The 16,620-nt window shown below is 38.2% G+C and overlaps 1 protein-coding gene across 10 annotated transcripts in view; it reads right to left on the bottom strand.

The window, feature by feature from the left end:
* The window catches only part of NPAS3 (neuronal PAS domain protein 3), a 613,991-nt gene that overhangs the window by 558,056 nt on the left and 39,315 nt on the right, over window positions 1-16,620 (bottom strand). For 2 of the 10 annotated variants that reach the window (XM_068684458.1, XM_068684459.1), the window contains exon 1: window positions 15,355-15,697. The exons of 7 other annotated variants lie outside the window; for them this stretch is intronic. The gene's annotated coding sequence lies outside the window, so the exon portion shown is untranslated. Of the gene's footprint in view, window positions 1-15,354; window positions 15,747-16,620 lie in introns of those variants that run through there. One more of the 10 variants, XM_068684452.1, reaches the window with a different exon arrangement.

Genomic DNA, 16,620 nt, shown 5'->3' with positions numbered 1-16,620 from the left:
TTTTGTTTGTTGCATTTAAACCAACAGTACAAGAAATTAACTCAGCCTGTCATAGTAATGTGTACCCTCCTGTTATTCATAACTTGTAGTTACAAATAGAAAATTCAAATTAATGTTTTGTTAAGTGACTTTTACATGTTCACAATGCCCCAGAAAAGCATAAAAATGCTTTTTAGTCTACTGCTGCAAATGTTAAAAAAAAATAATCACAAATTCATTCTAATTCTTGCAAGGGAGTTGATTTCAGTATCTGAACAAACACCTTGACATCTCCATGAAAGGACTCTTCACATACTGCCTCACTTCTCCACCTCATGTAAGAACATGAATTTCACTCCTGTACTAGTCTTTTTCTTCAAGTGGCAACACCTCACCGTTTTATCACTTGCATTGTTTTTCTACACTTTGTCCTTAGACAAAACTGCAAATAATTCCTTTATGTTTGCTTCCACTGTGGAAAAGTGATTTCCCACCTCCTTTTGCTTGACTACAATTGAAACTAAAGCAACTGTTTTGTTTACGTGCAGCTGCTATTTATATAATAGCCCCTCTCACAAAAAGAAGAACCAGAAGTCTTTGTTCTGCTCAAATTGTGGAGTCTCATGTAAGAGGCACAAGGAACTCTTTCCTACTAGTGATGCACACAGTCTGACATACAGTTGTATCAAGTTCACTGGCCTATTTCCCATGCCATATGACCACGACCACCAATTGCAGCTATTACAAGTGGCACTATGCTTCAGCTCATTCTTGCCAAAGAAATTAAACTACCCATCTCCTGTTATACCTCTGTATTGTGAGAACAGTGTTAGCAAGCTGCAACTGCTCTGACAGCCCCAAGTGTGTAAAATCCATGAGTCTCCCAAGTGAACACCTGACCTAATGCTCTGCCCTAGTGAGAAGTCCATGCCATTAAAAAGACACGAGGACAGTGTCAAAGTCAACTCTAGTGCAAATCAAAATACCATCAGTTCTACCAAAAGTTCAAATACAGTTTTGTTTCCAGAATGTTGTAAAGCTGTCTGGTGACCAAATCACTAAGATATGCGCAAAGCACCCCACTGAAGAAAAGGAATGATGATAATTTTGAAAAGTAAGACAAACTCTGATAATAGATATTTGCAGAAGTTCTTCAGAATGATGGATAAAACAGCTCAGGCTTAATCTTTCATGAAGACATATGTCATTCTCTGAATCCCTGCCTGTATTTTTCAGGCTTTGCAGAAGTAGAGATGGTTGTGGGTATGTCTGATTGCAGGACTAGAATCTAGAGTCACAGGTCAAGTTGTTGGTTTTTTGTTTGTTTTGTTTTAAGAAAAAAACATTTCATCAGCACCGGAAGTGCCCACCGAATATAAGGGGGCATTTCTTTACTGTGAGGGTGACAGAACACTGGAACAGGTAGCCCAGAGAGGTTGTGGAGTCTCCTTCTCTGGAGATATTCAAAGCCTGCCTGGATGCTATCCTGTGCAATATGCTCTAGGTGATCCTGCTCAGCAGGGGGTCTGGACCAGATGGTCTTCAGAAGTCCCTTCCAACCTCAGCCATTCTGGGATCAGCATTCAACAAAACTACAAAACATGATTTTGTTCTATAAACCTGCAGTAAGCTTATGTCTCAAATTCTTGTAACCCTTCAACTATGAGAAACACTCATTAGCCAATAACACAGGCTCAGGCAAGGATTTCAGTGAAGTAACATCTTATTCACCATTACAATGGCATGTGTCTTGCAAACAGGAGAGCTCTTGCAGATGCAATTTACACATCTTTTATGCCCTGTTCCTCAATGCCTCCTCTTTCCTCTCATTCCTCCTTGACTGAGTACTATAGGTTCACAACCCACCTGACACTTTTTACTAGTTTCACATTATCAATCTTTAATTCTTCCCTTTGTTTTATTATCTTTTGCAACCTTCTTACCATTTTTAACAGCTTTTTAACCTTTTGGTCACATCCACCCAGTCAGTGCTTTTCCATTGAATATTAATCTAGCACTTGTTTCCCCCCATACACCATGCAATCCCAGGAATCAACATGCCTTGCATTTCCTGTTCTTATGTTACTGATTCTGATAAAAAAAAAAAAAGATTTTTGTTCCCACATGCACTTAACACATTCAAGTAACTGCCAGAAGCATCATTTTCATTAGCACTGAAACGTTGGATGAAGTGACCCATCTTTTTTACACAGCACTGCCTCAGCTTTCTTCTGATTATGCAGCTTTTATCAAGATCTTATCTCTTACTGCCTATAATACCTGTAATTCCTTGACAAATAGTAAAATTTAATTTTTAGATACTTATTGACTTTTGAGCACTGCACTTAACAAAACACACCTTTCTTACATGAAGAAACAGACTTTGCTTTATACACCAACAGTTATGCTGTGATCAGCCCACCCTCTGGTTCAGAACTAAACTTGCAAGGAAGTCTGCCCACATTTTTATAACTGGCTACATTTGCAGTCTGTGACTTCCATCTAGTTTCAACATATGCAGGCATCCAATTTTTAACCACAAAAATTCTGGTATTCTATGCATTACCATAACCGGATGTCCTAAAATGGGCAACTAAAGACAGAGGCATGCTCTTCGCCTATCAAGTGTATTCCAGGCATTCTCCAGGGATGCAAAGCTGAAGTTTGATTTTCACTCTCATGCTGGTCAGCTTCAGAAACAATAACAGCAGTCCAGGTGAATAAAAACAGATTCTCCATTGGAGGACTGGAACATCATGCTATATTTGCAAAAGGGTCACTTATGATGCTTTAATTACAGATTGAGAACTCGTATCCACTTAATTGGAACAAGGTAGTGTCCAACTATAAGTTAGCAAACTACCTTCTGATCAAGTTATTATTACTTATCCTCTGGAGGTAAAGTTTCTTTCCCATGGAAAACGGATATCATGGTCATAGAAGTCACAAATAAAACTACTGTGGAGAAGAAATACAGTATCTTCCAAAAAAAATCAAGAGAACATTTGGTAAAGGAAATGCTATGCTCTTAATAGGAAAAGATTTGAAAAAAAAAACAAAAACAAAAACAAAAGGAACGATGAGAAATTCTAGAATGAGGAGGCTAAAGGATAATACATCATTATGAAAAATCTTCCTAAAAGCACAGTGTATTAAGCCATAGAGCAATCTTACTCAGTACATGGCAGAAGACCATTGTCCTTTGACTTCTTTTTAAAAAAAAAAAAAAAAAAAGGCCAAGACTAGGAAGTAAACTGTAGAGATTCACTATATATGAGCAGCAAGACTTAGTTGGTCCTTTCCATATTTGATCAGTAGTCCTGATCTTTAATGTTTTCCAATTCCTGTCACAGTAGTCAGAGAACTAACCTGTATCTAACAGCAAATGTTTGTAGTTTAGGAAAAAATGAATATTCAAAGCTTGTTTTTTTTTTTTTTTTTAAAAAAAAAGTCGCTTTCTGAGCATAACAACATATCATAAGAAAAATGTTGTATCCAAACAGGAACATCAGAAGCTTAGATGCGAAGGCAGTCTTACAAGGTGTTATAATCTATCACCACTATGAAACTCAGATATAGTAGTCCTCTAGCATCATCTACAAACTCACATGCCATAATTTGCTGAAAAGTCTTACAGACTTTTGCTTTATGCACAATTAAACTCATGTCTAAACCTGACTACGTACTAGAAGGATGTGTTAACACTTAGATGCTACACTGATGCCATACCATATACATAAAGAGAACAGTTAATATAGTAACATTAAAATAAATGGTCTTCATACTGCCATTAGCACTATTTATGATACTTCATTACTGTTTACAAGTAGGTTACATGTCAATACATTATTTAATACCAACAATATTAGTTGAACAGAGAGCAGATATGCATTTTATGGGTGTTTTTTATCAGTATCATCTAAATAAAATAAGTATCATCTAACACTGACTCATTATATGGACTGGGATGAACATCTAAAAGAATTCAAGAACCTGATGCAATTGCTCGGGCACAAATGATTTTTCTTGGTCTTCCACAACATCAGAACATGCAGATATGCGACTGAAAAAGAGAACATGTTGCAGTCTTCTTACATTTCCTTGTCCTAGCTCCAGTCAACACACAGAATGCTTTCATATTTTACAGTGATATCTTCCCACTAATATTTCCTCAATAAAACCATCTCAAGTTTTTTTTTCCCCCAACTTAGGCCAAGGTTTCCAGACCTCATGTGCTTAATCAAGACCCCGAGCCACTTCTCAAAGCAAAATTGTCTAGTATTTGTTCCTGTATTAACATGCCACATTAGCCTCATGTTCAGCTTGTTAAGAATGTTGTCTACAAACTTGACCACGCTTTTTCTCCCAAATCATACTTTCATCAAGAAAAGTCTTCGCATCAAAGTTTAGCATTTCCCTTTAGTGAACAGTTTATATTATTTCCTGAATTTATTGTCATTATTTTGACTATGAGCCCTATGATCTAAAGGGCTCACAAGACACTGACTTTCAAATACCTCTAGGTAACAACTGCAAAACAAATAGGTGTACTACTTCCTTCATTCAATGCATCAGTGAAAACTTATCTTCAGGGAAACTTATCCTCAGTCCACTGGCATATCCCACCAGCTACCTCTACACTGAAACTGCACTCACATGGCTTACTGCAGCACACAAGATTGGTACTTACCTCAAGATCCTAGACTTTCTATCTAGTTATGGTTGCCCTCCATCATGCCCACCCCTTTTATGGTAATTTCATCTTAATCATGTCATCATTAGGCATGTGATGAAAGAATGTCACTATTTACTAAAAGCTGGGATTTTTACTAAAATACATTAAAATCATGTCACATCACATGCTTTCTCTTCTACCTTTAAGGCATTTATGTTATTACAGAAGTTGGTAGGTTTGACCCCACAGTCTAGAACGATGTTGGATGGATTGGAGAGCTGGGCGATCACCAACCGCATGAAGTTTAACAAAACCAAGTGCTGGGTCCTGCACCTGGGATGGGGCAACCCTGGCTTTACATACAGACTGGGCAACGAGATGCTGGTCAAGGGAAGTGATTGTCCTGCTCTGCGCTGGTACAGCCTCACCTCAAGTACTGTGTGCAGTTTTGGGCACCACATTACAAAAAGGATGTAAAACTGTTGAAGAGTGTCCAGAGGAGGGTGACAAAGATGGTGAAGGGCCTAGAGGGCAAGACATATGAGAAGCAGCTGAGGTCACTGGGCCTGTTCAGCCTGGAGAAGAGGAGGCTGAAGGGGGACCTCACTGTGGTCTACAACTTCCTCGCGAGGGGGAGTGGAGAGGCAGGTGACCTATTCTCTGTAAACACCAGTGATAGGACCCACAGGAATGGTGTTAAGCTGAGGCAGGGGAAGTTTAGGCTGGACATCAGGAGGAGGTTCTTCACCAAGAGGATGGTTGCACACTGGAACAAGCTCCCCAGTGAAGTAGTCACTGCACCAAGGCTGTCTGAATTTAAAAAGTGATTGGACTGTGCACTTAGTCACACGGTCTAAACTTTTGAGTAGACCTGTGCGGTGCCAAGAGTTGGACTTGATGATCCGTATGCGTCCCTTCCAGTTTGGGATATTCTATGATCTTTGCTGTCTTCAACTTCATGCCTTGTGCCCAAGTCTTCCTCAGACTTTACCTCCATTTACCTATACCGTTCTTCTATACTCATCCATGATGACCTGACCCAGTTTCAGCTTCTAGCAACATTCTCCAAGTTTTAGGTCACTGAAGAACTCATACCTAGTCTAAGTGGACTTGTGTTTAGCTTCCCTTCTTTGTACTAGAAAAGGTAGTGCTTAACCTCCATATTAATGTTTCTCTATAGAACTGCCAGCTACCTCAAGTCACTTTACCACACATCCGCTTACTGCAGAAAGCTATCCACTAGTTCCAAAGTGCACTTTCTTGAAGTCTGCTGTCTTTAAATCACAGGATACATTATATCTTTTGATAGCAGCACACTCCTATCTGAGAACTAGGAAAGGCACAGAAAAATTAAGCAAAAAACTGAAAATTAGTCAAATGATAGCCATAGAAGTGCTAGAGATAGGCAAATAAGGTCAAGCAACCAGAGGAATGACTCAAAAAGCTATACAGTGCATGCAGTCGCAACACCTGGTAGCTGAAAGCAGCACAGCTATCAGCAGTGGATTTTCTGAACCTCTTAACAACACGACTTGCAAACAAAGTTAATTCTACCTCAGAAGAGGTCATAATTCCCTGGTAGGCATAGTTGTAATTAACATTAGCATAAGTGGAAGTTTTTGTATTCGTTGAAAGGGGACTGAAGTGCTTACTTGGAAGGAAGGAGGACAGAAGAGGGGCAAGTATACAGTTTCTTGGGTAGGTAGCATATTTGAGAAAATGCTCAAAATTGGTTATCTTTATGTAAAGTATATTTCCTCACGTCCAAACAGTTATTTGCATGTATTTCTATTCCCAAGCCACAGAAAATGTTTGGAAAATGTTCATTTTGGCTTTTCAACAACTTCACTTCTCTGGTATTCATGTGCTCCTTCACAGTTGTTTTCTCTCAGTGTTTGTAAGCTGTTGCCCTGACAGACTTGTGTAAGGGAACAGAGAACTGTTTTGCCTACCAGAGTTTGTAATCACTATCATGGAACCAGAAAACCAAGCCATCATTATCTTAACTGAAAGAGCTTAAGTTTCACATACAACACATCCCCCAAATCAGTAAGAATTTATAAGTTACACAACTGAAACTTTTGAATAGCTAAAGTGTTTGGAAAAAAAAAAAAAAAAAAACTTTGTTTATAATAAGAATTACTCTATCTTATGAATTAATATTTATTAACCATTAGCTGCAATGGAATTACCTGATCCATAGTAATAGAGGTGCATGCCAGTCACACATGAGGTTAGATGGAGAACATTGCTATGCAAGCTTTTGAATCACTTAAAAGTTTGGCAGAAGTTTTCATTTACTAATGCCCTAAGTGATTATAAATTAGAATTCCAGTGAACTTTAACAGAATAGTATTGATGAGACACACAAAATACAGCAAAACATGGTAGGATACATTGCAAATAATACCTGAAATAAATGCGTCCCAAAGCTGTGGTTGTACCAGTAGCCCAGGATGAAACAGATTTTTGCATTATCTTTTATCTGTGGGAAGCTGGCCAGATCATCTTATCAGTGGATGGAAGGCAGAGATATACCTTACCAATTTCCAAGCCCCTCCATCCCTGCATTTTTACTTAGTTGCAGCTTACAGCAAGCTCTGCATCTGGCACACACCTTCACTATGCCAGAGGACTCTAGCAAAACTCCTTAATTAAAGGTCTGAAGTCAGTCTAGACCTTCATGTGCTACTGCAGTGTCTACTGCATTTGAAAATAATTAAGAGTTCTGAGCGTAAATTAAACATATATTAAGCAATAGTTTGGGTTGGAAGGGACCATGGAGATCACTTAATTCCAACCCCCCTGCCCTGGACAGGGACTTCTCCCACCAGATCAGGTTGCTTGACACCCCACCCAACTTGGCCTTGAACACCTCCAGGGATGGGGCATCCACAACTTCTCTGGGCAACCTGTTCCTCACCACCCTCTGAGTAAAGAATTTCCCACTAACTTTCAGTCTACACCTACCCTTCTCTAGTTAAAGCCATTATATCTTGTCCTATCACTATACTCCCTGATATTTTGCTTAACTTTTCATAAAACTTAAGCTGTAGCTAAAAATGAATTTGTTACAGAATTGCTTTTGTTACTAGAAGCAAAACTCCAAGCCTAGAAACATTAATATCTCAATTCACAATAATATTTGCTCTTCCAAGAACTATGGTGAACTTCTATGCAAAACCTACTTGGAGAAGAATAGTCACATCACAGAATAGCTGAGGTTGGAAGGAACCTCTGGAGATCTAGTCTAATAGCCCTACCAAAGCAGGGTCATCTAGAGCACATTGCACAGAACCACATACAGGCAGGTTTTGAATATCTCCAGAGAAGGAGACTCTACAGTCTCTAGGCAACCTGTTCTCTCTGTCACCATCACAGTAAGTGCCCTCTCATATTTAAATAGAACTTCATCCATTTCAACATACACCCATCACCTTATCCAGTCACAACTGAAGAGTCTAGGCCCATCCTCTTGACACCCTAATCTTTTAAGCAAAACAGAAAAGCCTCTCTTTAAAGCCAGAACACTTATGGTGTGCAAGGCTGGTCACATTGTTTGTTCCTATTATAAATTATGAAGTATTTAAAGATGCAAACTTCTCAGGGAGGGGAAGGAGGGTGAAGACAGACACTAAGGAACATGGTATTTTTATAGGTCAGAAGAAAGAAAATGTTTAAAATGTTCGTTACATTGCAGATGCTACTCTGGACTACACAGATGGAAAACATAGATCTCTGGTAACCAGATTAAAGGCCAAGGCCACAGCTTTATTGAAATACAGTAACTCACGGTACAATATTATCTGACAGCCAATAGCCCTTGCAGTAATAAATAATGAAAGTCCAAGGCAAAACACCATACACATCAGACCCTAAAGAAATGCAGTCCAGCCTTAACATCCAACTTCTAAGTCCACCAATACTGATGCGATTTTGTTTTGGGACACTGAAGATGGGTAACACCTGTATATGGGGAGTAAAACTTTATTTTCCTCTAACTCTTCCATAGTCCCCTCACTGCACATAGCCAAGTACTGGTGAAAGAAACCTTCCAGAAGAAAAGGTGACAGAACAAGAAAAAAAACTCACACAGAGAGAATACCCCAAGTATTTGACTGTTCTCAACCAAATCTAGACAGACTACTGAGTTCCTAGCACCCTTTCAAAAAAGTATTCAAGTAACTAACATCCAATATGGCCTAAGTTACTTATTTCTTGATTCCATTCATAATTGGTCACTGGAACAACCTCCAAGTTCATACATGTGCTAATATAATTTGCTGAACAAAATAACTGTACTATTTACTCATTTCTATCCTAATGCATTTATAGCTTTACATACATTAGCAGTCTTTTATAGTACAAGGTCAATATTACACTCCCTTTTAACATAAACCAGAACTCATTCCCCACACCAGTTTCTTTTTCTTCCCACAATACCTGGGGGGAAGCATTAACAGACCTGATTTTAAATATTGAGTAGGGAGTGGAACATTTTCTAGCCTTTCTTCAAAAATTGCTTTTTGTTCTAAAATTTGTGATTAATTTTTTTTTTTTAAAAACTAAGTAGTAGAATAAAAGAAAGCTACAAAAAAAATGTTAAGTCCTTAGGCAACAATACTAGGAAGAGCAGATCTTGCCTGTAATTCATATTAGCTTGAACAAGATATTAAAATTGCTATATATCCTGGGTTTTATTCATCCATAGGCAGACAAACTGAGTAACACTTCAAGCTGAACATAAAGGACTGGCAAACTTGAATCCACAAATAGGAGGAACAGTCACTAAGCCCTGATCAAAATCTGCATGTATATTGAGTTCACTGCAACTAGTATGTCTTCTGGTGCAATTGCAACCTTCCCATGGCCTCAGGACATGCAGCTTCATACTATATATACCGACACTCTTGTCTACTAATACACATAAGCAAACAAGAGGCTCATTCTCAAGCACACTGATAAGCGATTTTTAACTGAAAAATGGCTCCTATCAATATACAGATTGTCAGTCCCACACACAACTTGCATAGCTCCTGTTCTCCTACATGAAGATGTACAACCTTCTACAATGTTTACATTACAGAATTGGCATGACAGAAACAGGTTACCCCTTGTTCTGAATGTGGTCAGCCATAATCACCTCTCATGACAAGGTCTCAGAGGAACAGTTTTTGGAGGGACCAGGGTGTGGGTAAAACAGTTTCCTTCTTATTACCCTTGTACAAAGTTGCAAAGGCTAAATAGCATTAGATTGCTATTAGGTTGCATTAGATTGGAGTTGTTTCTTCCTGCTGTGTAAATACTACATGTAAATTCATTATGTCTTTGGAGTCTGAGACCTAACTTAATACTCAGCCAAAAAGAAGTGGTAGAACAAAGCAGCTACTAATCAGCTCAAAGCATCTAGGAAGTGAGGCTTTGTTAATGAATTATGGCAATTAACTCTAGGGATTGGTCACTGCACTAACAGACTATTGCTTGCTCTGAGCAATAGGAGACATTAAACACACTGGTTCATACTCCTAAATCCCTGTTCTGTTTTGAGGCAGCATCTCCTTTCCCTGGAACACGCAACTTTGAGGTAGGTTCAGTGCCTCAGACAAGCTTCTGGCACTCGAGTGTGACACTTGACCAACAGCTTACCTCAGACAGAATGCGAAATACACTTACCAATTCCTGTGAACTGTCTAACTTTAAAAAAGTAATGGTTCACAACGTAAGCCACATATCAGCATCATTCTTCTACCCCATAATATTGGGCTGTAGGTAATTGCTGAAGGCTCACAGGTTAACAAAGGTAAGGGTACAGGCTCATCCCACAGCTGAAATCACCATCACTACTGACACTATAAAGAGCTGAAGGAATATTAGGATCTAAATGCAGAGCTGACAAGTATATGGTGGCACCTCAACCCCATACTGCCTTCAAGTAATCCATGTAAAATGTACAGGCCAGCACACAGAGAAATAAGTTTCTAGCTTCCTCCCCACCCATCCCCCAGAGAAAGGGGATAAAGAGGAACCCTTCTGCTTTGCCACTACTGCCAGGTCATGATAAAGGTAGCTCAAAGCCTGTCACTCTACCCAGGACCTAGCCATACATCAACTTCAACTTTTTTCTGAGATCTTGAGCTATGTGTCAGGCATAGCTCTATGATCTACTACTGAAGCTTTCCCGCAAAAAGTTGATCAAACACTCCAATTTATCAGGAAGATGCTCTCTTCTCAAAAAACAAACAAACAAAAAAAACACACACAACCACATTCCAGAGATGCTCAAGCTCATCTGAGCAGGTCTGTGCAAGACACTGGAATAGCTGTCCTCTTCCATCCCCTCCTGGTGGTCCTCCACCTCCTAGCACATACATAGCAAATGGCTTCAACACCATAAGTTGAAGGCACTGCTGCCACTGGCTGACCTCACTTAGCCTCTGTAGCATGTGTGCAGACTCCTTCATAAGCTGCTGCAGGGTCACAAACATCACTAAGGCCAGATCCATCACCAGGATCAGTTTTCCCCTCAGAGCAGCAGCACAAGCAACAAGAAATGGGATTGTGAAAAACACAGGATAGGTGTGCAATGTCTGCGGTCTTCACATCATCAGAAGCTACCAGGTCACTGCAGTCAGCTTCCATGAAGGTGGAGATCCTGTTTTTTGACTAGGATACTACACTTTTAAAAAAAAAAAAAAAAAAGAGAGCAGTGTAATGAAAGTGTTCTGTTCCAGCATTTTACTGTTCCTGGTAAGAGAAATAACTCCTCAATCTTTTTGCAACAGCTATGAGGCTTACACAGAGGAAATCTGCTTGGATTTCTTTTAAACTAGAATAACTTGCCAAAATATTCAAGGGAAAGACCTCATGATAGTGTTATATTTTTTTCCTGAAAGCTTAATTTAGACAACTACCAGCAGATCCCTTCATGGACACAGCAAAATCTTAAACTCTCTCTATTTGACTGTGCTTGCCTAAGGCATTAAGTTCAATCCACCATGTCGCACCTCAGTAACTCGACACAGACTAGGAAATTCTTACAGTCAGCTTCCCCAAGGGATTTGTTAAGTTTCACATACATTTAGTTGTGCAGTTGGCCTGTTCAAATTGATAAACTTGTTGCTTGGTGCTTTCCGCTGCAGATTTTGTCGCTAGGAAAAGTAAATATTAGAGTGGGGAAGGGAAGGCTACTATGCTTCAGTATTATATATTTTAAACTAATTACACATGCATTCCCATTCCTGTCTCTTCTCGAGAGGCATTTATTTTTCAGAAGAGACAGGAAGATATCTGGTGATGGGCACATTAAAAATGCCAGATAGAAAAGATGAATGTCATTGACGTGTCACAAATGAATAGAGCAGACAGATACAAAAATACTATTCAATCCTATCAAACATAAAGGAATAATTCACTGCACGAGTATCCTGTGTATCCAAACAATATCCATACATAACATGCAAGTTACTAATACAGACTTCACCCTGGAAAAGTACTTAAAGTTTTTTTTCTTTTAAATAGGTGGGCATCACATTGAAGTCAATGGAATTATTCTCTCGATTAGAGTTAAAGCACATTTAAGTATTTTGTTGGTTGAAGGCTACAAATATAACCCCTATGTTTTGTGAGATTGTTTCTATAACATACTATAAAATCAGTATTATACAAGTTATTATAGAGTAACAGTGCTTCCTTTCCTCTCCCCCAGCACAACACCCCCACCCCAAATGCTAAAAGGTATAAGATCTACCAGCCTGTGGTATATGGCACAAAACATGCCAATTCAGCCCAGTATCTGCAACAGCTTTTGTCAGCATTGACAAAAGACAAACAGAGCAGAAAGCTAGCAGGAAGGGTAGGCTGCAGAAATAAGCAAGAGCAACCTTCTTTCCAGAAGGGTAACTTTATGGACCTACAGAAAGCAGAAAGCCTATGGTGCTGGCAAATAAAGCCAGGCATAGTCACAGCATCAAAGGAAAGCAAGAAACGATGTGTCTCTTCATCAGTCTTTAGCACATACAAATTAAAACTTTCTCTGTATCCTGCAGAGCTCCTCAATTACTTGTCATTACTATTGTGTGATATAGAAACCATTTAGTCCTCAGTGCACAGCACAGATAGTGTGTTAGCACACCAGACTCTTTCAGCTAGAATCATGTATTTTGATGACAACCCAAAGAGAAGCAATTACTTTCTCCATCTTTCCTCAGATGCCTTTGTTATAAAAATACAAAAAGCTTTATTATCAGTCCCTGCACCTACACCACACAAGGATTTCCAGTGATCAGATGAATTTACAAAGATGATGTGCTGCAATACCAACAACAGAACCACATAAACAAATACCTCAGCTTTGTAGCTCTATGGTGATCTACGGTCTGCAGACTGGTTATTTACAACTTTAGGATTGGGAATGAGAATTTCATTTTTCTAAAGAAACTCATAATATTGCTTTCTTAAAAAAATTAAAAAACAATGCTAAAAATATTAAATCTGTTTGCCAGTATATAAACTGAACTGAACTTTAAAATGCCAATAAAAAATATATAGATATATTTCAAAAGAGTATAAAGATCACTAAAGTTATAAGGACAATATAACTAGGATAAAAATAGAGAGGTATAAAAGTATATAAAGGTATATGTGCATACACTTATGAGGCAAGTTTTGAAGGAATGATTGGTTAATTAGCTAGACATTCAAACTGATATTTGGGAGCAGAATCATATGACAATGTTATTTCCAGAAGCTATAACACCTGCACCTATAAGCAGAAGCACATACATGTAAGTACAGACTTGAATCAAGCCTCTCAAATAAAGTGCTTCCGGTTTTGAGCCAGCATTCCCTGTTTCTCTAATTCACAAGAAGGATGTCTTCATAAGTAGACCAGGTTATAGAAGTAATTCTGGTTACCAGCACTGCACCTGACCCACAGAGGACTTCATCATCAGCCAGCTCAGTGATTAGAACTTCACAGGCAATGAATAGCTGAAGTTAAGCAGATTTTTAAGCAACTTTCTTCACACCTGAGCATGATTGTCAGCTTGCAAAAGAGAGTAACCTAAAAAGAGAGCAACCTAAAAGCCTCTTTGCAGTAATCTATCTCTTCTGGCTACACCACTGTATATTCTACAGCAAGCGTTTTATACCTACTCAATCACATTCCACCCCCACCCAAAGAAAAATAAGTTCCTCCCCCAACTTCTCCTATTTTACAACACAAACCCATTTTTACAGTTATAAATAACTGGTAAAAGGAGCAGACTTTCAAACTACATGAATTACTTGTTCTAATTTCACACTAGAAAATGTCTTTTATTATCCTTGAAAGAATGAGCATATTGATGATAGCTTTGCCACCTAATATGAAACATCTCTTCAAGAACACCTACAAAATATTCCTGTACGGGATTTTTTTAAGGTTTCTTTCTATGGATACATCACTCAGTTTCTTTCAAATATTTATATTGACTTATCAAATAACCTAGCTGATAGTGATAGCTTAGTTAAACATACAGTACACTTGGGAGATAAGGGAATCTTACTCAGAAAATGAAGTTATTTATGCAGTGCATTTAATAAACACTTTTCTCAGATAGATGAGACCCCGCATTTTCAAAGGCAGAGCAGGCTTTTCCACCTATATGCACACGGTGATTGAATGATCATGTAAAGTGCACTCCACACTTGGAAGATAAACTGTGGGAGCTCCCATTTGAAGAATAATACAGCAACTAGCTTACCTACTCAATAAAGCCATCTATAATTCTCATTTCAAGCCAATTTTAACTTATTGCTCAACTAAAGGCTTCTATACTGCCCTAATAAGGAATAGCTAATCTTCCTAAGGAAGAAATGATAGAACTCTCAAACAATACAGTCTGTTCACTACCTTTAGTTATAGTCAGTTCTTCAGCCATTTATCATCTCTTTTAAAATGAAAAGAGCATAGAACAGAAACACAGCATCCATACTGCTTCTTAAGAGCTATGAACAACTACAAGGACTTGAAATCTCTACATCTATCCAGGAACCTAGTTGTAATTGTAACATAGTGAAATCCTTAATCATTATTGGCCAATGAAAAGTTTTCAGTGAGTGTTGCAAATACATTATTCTTAACAGATTAACCCAATCCTGCAGCTTTTATCACTAGTAATAGTGCTTACTTTTATGAAAATATCTTTTGATAGCCACTTGATTTCTCATACTGTAATCATAGACTACATCTCAAAGCATTTATTTACAGGATTAGGGCTTCATGTTACAAAATTTCTCTTGGTGAGGAGCACTTTTCTAGTCAAATAGCATAAACTGCTTAACTTTCAAATAGGTTTTACTGAGTATCACCCAACTTCTTTCCTCAGTAACCAGTCACCAGGAAACACACTAGACAGCAAGTTCTCGTTGCTTCCTAGTTAATAGACTAATAAATAATACTCCTTACATCCTAGTGCTAAAGTCAAATTCAAAGTTCCTGTATGCGCTATATTCTAAAGCAGAGACTTTGAGAAAAAATTTACAGTGTAATAAGACAAGAAGTGCTTATATATCTTATGACAACTTATGGGGTCAAAGCACAACATAGTTACTACTCACTTAATGTTTGCAGAGCCTACATTGGGCAATAGGGCAAGATTCCACCAAGAAAAAAAAGTCAAACAGAAGATAAACAACAACAAAAAACAATAGTGACTTACCTAAAGTGATTTGGAATGAGTCACTATAGATGAAAAAGCAGAAATACCAGACACTTTAACCCTGAATACATTTTTCAAGCCAAAGCATCTATCTGAACACTCTCCAACCACCACAGTCAGCTCTAAGAACCAGCAACTTTGCCTCAAACCCACTAATGTAATCTGTCTACTTTGCAACACCTGCTCAATATGTGATAGCCTTCAATAATGACTTATTGGCTAATCCTACCTTGACTAGTTAACAGCTGATCCTACTGAACCACATACCCAACCTACAGCTCATATGCTGCTGTCCACTCTGATGCTAGTTGCACCAGAAAAGTAGAGCCAGGCTTAGCTGCTTCCTTTGCCACTAAGATATTTGATGCACTTTCTGACCTTTGCGGCTGTTTCCAATCTAACTGAAATTAGACCAGACAGCAAATTCTTCAGTGAAGTGCAGGGTTACCAAACCAGTAGAAAGGAAAGCAAGAGAAAAAAGGAAACTAACACCACTTTTAACATTGGTCCCCTCCTCCATGCAATTGACCTATAAATTATGTTTGCAGTTAAGCCATGAATGGATGCTGGCCTCTTTCTGGAGTTAATTTTTGTCCTTCTCTAAAATGGAAATAATAGTAGTGGACTACCTCTACCAGGAAAATAAAAAGAAGGGTTAATTTGTTAGCATGAAACTACATTGCAAGTAGCATGATGATAAATATAAGAACATATATATGCATATATATATTGTATTTATTTTAATATATGCAATAAAGTATTTATCTTTTAACTTTTTGAAACAAGGCTATCACCAAAAGAAACTAAATTAAAATGATTTGCAAAGATTCATCATGAAGCAGTCTGAAATCTCCAGATCTCCCTACCAAGTATTTAAAGATGACCTAAGAAAACATAGAAATTAAATAGCAGAATGTAGAATTACCAAATTTACTCCCCACCTCCACTTTTTTTTTTTTTTTTAAGTGCACGGAGCAGGTGCACCAAGTATCATTTCCCTCCTGCTGCTTGGCCCACCTGCTGTCTGCCTGATGCTGCTATCCTCACTACTTTAGTATTTATTTCCAAAATGAAAAGTTGAAAGTAACAATATAAATTGAATTCTTATTAGTACTTTTTTTTATATATCTGAAGTAAATTCTAGGTATCCTCACAAATAACCCCATAACAAATGCAAATTCATTATTCACACATACATGTATGATTGTAAAAGAAAGCAGACAGCAAAACTCTTCTGTCCAAACTATTCTGTCATGCAGATGTGAT

The sequence above is a fragment of the Anas acuta genome, chromosome 5, assembly GCF_963932015.1.
Source record: "Anas acuta chromosome 5, bAnaAcu1.1, whole genome shotgun sequence".
Taxonomy (NCBI): Eukaryota; Metazoa; Chordata; class Aves; order Anseriformes; family Anatidae; genus Anas; species Anas acuta.
This window is presented reverse-complemented; position numbering and strand designations above follow the sequence as displayed.